Genomic DNA, 5029 nt, shown 5'->3' on the forward strand with positions numbered 1-5029 from the left:
GAGGAGTAATGGAAATCCTTGTCATTATAACTTGCTCAAATGTGTTAGAAACAGGAACATCCCACCGCATGATTATTGATTATTTCACAACGTGTAAACACTAATTTGGGTATTTTCTTGAAGGTCTGCAAGTCTGAGGAATAGGTTTCAGATCTGCAAATACAATAGGCCGCCTATTTTCAGTGGTCACAGTGTTGGTGTATAAAGTGTGAGGCTTTACAGCCTCAGAGGAGGGAGTGTTGTGAATTATTTTGGAGCATTATAGCCTAAATTGTTATCATTAATTACTAGAGCAATGGTGGTCTACATTGTCATCATTTAAAGTGTTATTTTATAGTGTAAAGTTAGGATCACAGTGTTGGAACTCTATAGCTCTGAGTGTGTGTGCTCCTTTCTGTATCTAACTGCCCAGGCTCAGCAGTAGCACATGTGTGTGTGTGAGCAAGTCGTGTGCTTTGGGAGAAAAGGGAGGGAGCAGCATGTAAGAGAGCCAAGAGATGATGTGAAGCCAAGAAACAGAGCTATAAAAGGAAGTCCAAAAGGAGGTGAAAGTCAGTCGTTACATGGTTTTCATGTCGACTCGGGTCTCTGTTCTGGTAACAGAATGGGGCTCTATTTTGCACTGATCTCTGACACACTGCGGTGGAACTTTAGTATTCTAATAGGTGTCTGTTTTTGTTGATAATAAAAATGTTGGTAAAAGAGACCGGATTATGACTTCAAAGCTGGGTGTATTTCTGCCTATGGAAATCCCCCATTTACTTCAACTGAGTGGTCATTGTCACTTCACGAAAGTTAAATGGGGTCCGTTTGGGTAGATCGTGTTGAATGGTCTTTAAAAATAAGGAAAAACATTATCACAAACAAATATCCAGCATATGGGTGACCTGCTAGAGCAAACTGGGGGTGGCGTTGGCGCAACAGAAAAGACTATGCCTTCGGTGTGAGCCTCGGGTTCAATTCCCCACTGTGACCCATCCACCATTGCAGCAAGACACTTAACCCCTAGTTGCTCCAGACCTCTGACATGTATAGCAATTGTAAGTCACTTTGAATAAAAGCGTCAGCTAAATGAATAAATGTAATGTAATGTAAACTGTGACAGTGTGTGGGACAATCACAACCACACCCACATTGTCAAACTGTTTTTGCAGATGGATGCTGATTTGTCTTTTTCTTTGAAATCTACTTTGTCACAGTAGTCGGAAATTCAGACATATATATATATATATATTTGGGTTATTAGCAACATTACAGTGTACAAGACAAAAGAGCAATTTTAATACTGAAGTTTAAAGTTGGTTAAAACTGTCTCACTAAGTAACAGCAATAGGTAGTAAGCCTATACATTCATTAAGTGCCTGTATTTTTAATGTTAAAAAAAGGCCTGCCGCAAAAAGCACACTGCCAAGATGAAATATCATAAGGACAGTAAAAAATGCCTTAAATCTTGTTCTTTTATTTGTTATAGAGGCATCTACATTTTGTTATACAAGATAGTCGCTTGCCTTCGTTGACAAACTCCAAAGAGGAGAAAACTGACTGTAGTCAGATGTACTTGCTTGGAAGTCTGGTATTTCACCTTCAGCAGATAGCATCTTACAGAAACTACTAGAAAGTGGAGAGAATGAACTGTATAACTTTTTCAGGTGCAATGAATTTTAAATCAAGCCATGCAGACAAAATATTACAGTAAATAGACCATTTTAAGTCCACCACACAATACTATTATATTATTAGCCAAATTCTGAAAGGCATGATTAAATTCCCCACTGACCTGCACTAGAGCTACTAAATAATTACACCAGGAGACAGAAGCTAATTTCTTAGAGACAGACACACAGGTAGCTTTGAACATCTGCTTGGGACCCTAATTAATAAGACCACCGATCTCAAGGCTCCACACAACAACAAATTCACGTGGCACTGGTTGCTATGGGATTACATAAAACATGGGTAGTTTCTCAATGCGTTTCTCAGTTCGGACTTCTGTACTTTAAAGGTCGAACTCGGCAGGTTCGGCTCGGGAGTACAAACTCCCAGAACGGGAGACGGCAGTCATTCATTCAGCTACTGAACAGCAGCAGACGTGATGACGGTGTTTGTATGCCTGCCAAGAATTGCACGCACCTCCAAAAACTGCTTTTAAACGCTATAATATCGTTTGTGGGGTTCATCAATGGTGCATGACTAGAAGTATATATTTTATGAACGTTTAGAGTCGGTAATAATATTACACTTAGTAGAAGTAGTATTCCTTTTGAACCGCGTTTGATCAATGAGCACAGCAAAGTGTCTGAAAAGGACCTTAAGAGGTGGATGCATAATTTGGCAGAACAGATGTTTTAGGCTACCTGGCGAGATTTGCATCCACCTCTTTTCTCAGCTTGAATTATCGCTACCACCCGCGAGGTGCATGCAATTCTCGGCAGGCAGGCAGAATTTGGCACAACACCGGAAACGTTAGCAGGCAGGACCTCACAACTCCGAATATGTCGTAGCAAATTTTCAAATCAGCTCTGTCTTGAGAAATCGACAACACATTTGGAGTTTACACAACTGTACTGCCCCATATGAAACTCATTCAGTGATACAAGAACAGCAGTATTATTTACAGTTGTGAAGCTTCTCCTCAGACATTTCCGCTTTTTGGCGCGAAATGCATTATGGGATACTTCGCTATCTGAATTCCGCCATACAGACTGTGGTCAGCTACCAGCAGTACGGTGTTTCTGCTGTTGCTCCACGTCATTAAACCGCCGTTATGCTGCGCGATCATGCGCAGTAGACGCTGGTGCCAACAGGAAGTGGCCCTGTAGTATTTTATTGGTCCAAAACTGGCTTCCTGCTCTCCATTCAAACCAGCGGGGTTGCTTTGTTCAGTAATTTACTGTCCACGTGTAAAGCGGGCGCGGCGAGAATACATCCGGGTATTTGACTGTACTTGGCTAGATTGTTTTCTTTTTTTTTTTCACTTGACTTTATTGAGAAGGTCATCAGATACATACAACATTAAAGGACACAACATGTAACGACATACAACATTTCATTGTTCTGGCAAGTAAGAATAACAGATTTGTTATGAAATATAGGCCTAGTCCTTTTTTATCCTCACTGAAATCAAAAACACCAAAGAAAACATCCTTAAAACAAAACCAAATATCTGGAATGAGATCAGCCTGAATGAACTCCAACATGTCTGACCAGAATTTCTCAGTGTGACAACAGTTCCAAAATAAATGGGACACATTTTACTCTGCAGCTTTACAGAATGAACACTCAGTATCACTATTCAGTTTATCTCTTTTAAAGAAAGACTTTACTGGGTAGAAACGGTGAATCAATTTAAACTTCTCTCACTTTAATAGTAAGCAAATATTTAAAGGGTAATATCCACACTTTATCCCAAGGCACACTCTCTTTTATACTATTCCAATATGAAATTACGTAAAGCATAGTCACAATGTCTTTTTGGAATAAACCTCTAATTAGTTTATAATTTACCTGTTGCTTAGAGGAAAAGCATAAACTCCCCACAGCAGTGTCAAATAAATTTATAGTGTGATTAAGTGGCCAAAGGAAGTTAACGCTCCCCAGCAGCATCCTGACTCCTGAAGGAACGGCATCAAAACAATCGCATACTCTTTAACTGATATGGGAATTTGATATGTCGTCAAAAACTCTGAGTAGCTTTATAGTCTCCCACTAGTATCACACAGTTGACCAACATTTTTATAGAGAATGTCCTTATTATTACAAATATAGTATCGATGTGGAGAGAAGTTGTGTTTAAATCACGTGCGTTAAAGCAGGTTAGTGGAATATGTCCCTAAATTAGAATATTTAGGGACATTAACAGTTAACAAATGAATAAACAAATTATGATACTGGCAATGGATAAAGTTAGCAGCACACAATATAAACAGGGGCAGCCTATTAATTTATTCTAAAATACGTATTTGGGGGGTGGTATTTAATTTTATTTCAATATATTGGTGGTGTGAGTATGAATAAAATATTTCAAAACGTTATTTATTTTTGGGGGGGTTGGGGATTTACGCCTAACCCTAAAAGTAGTATAGTAGCATATTATAAAAGCAATCTTCATAGTAAACATTAATTATATTATAGTTGACTGTAGCAGTGATGCTAAAGAGTACTGAGTGGACCATGGTGAGACAGAAAACAACACATGATTGTAAGTGCCTATTATAATATACCATTTATAAGTAATCATACTTAAAATGTTTTTTCATTTTCTTTCCCTTCTCTCAGTGTCTGCTTCCTGTCTTAGCTTATGAGCTTATTTTCCACACAACAATTCAGGTATATTTACTCACATTAATACATCATAGTGGCTGAATGCACCATATTGGTGAACACTCAATTCTTACTGGATATCTTTACTCTAATTACATAATTACTTTGTACAAAGTCATATCACATCATCATCAGAGTTCCAGTGTGTGAGAACTGTTTGAAAAAATAAAAACATTCACTAACTAACAAACTATCTAGTAACTGATGCCAACATCAGTTTCAACATTTAACAATCCATAACTTTCTCAATCAAACCTGTAGCTGTTTACAAGAAAGGTTGAACTGAGAGCAACTGGACTTCTTCTGAAACGTCCAGTTGTTCCCGATTCAACTTTTCTTGGATAAACATGACCTGGATGAATCTTTACAGATGTGTAGGTTTGTCTAACCCTTTCTCTTGTTCTCCCTCTCTCAGCACAGGAATCACAGGGGGTTCAGGAGCCTGAAGATGATCTGCAGTGATGTTTTTAATAAACCAAACATTTTGGAAAAAGTACCTCACATATTTTGTGTTGTTAGCCTCTTTTGTAAAGTTGCTCCGGTTGACTGTCAACCATTGTTTCTTCCTCGCCATGTCAGCTGGGAAACCAAACATCCGTACTCCTTTTTCCGACCGACTGCAGCAGCATCTCCACACAGCACAATAAACCGTGCTGTAGACTATTGTAAGACAGTTCACAGACACAAACCACTTAACATGCTGTTTTCT

The sequence above is a fragment of the Micropterus dolomieu genome, linkage group LG17 (genome assembly GCF_021292245.1).
Source record: "Micropterus dolomieu isolate WLL.071019.BEF.003 ecotype Adirondacks linkage group LG17, ASM2129224v1, whole genome shotgun sequence".
Taxonomy (NCBI): domain Eukaryota; kingdom Metazoa; phylum Chordata; class Actinopteri; order Centrarchiformes; family Centrarchidae; genus Micropterus; species Micropterus dolomieu.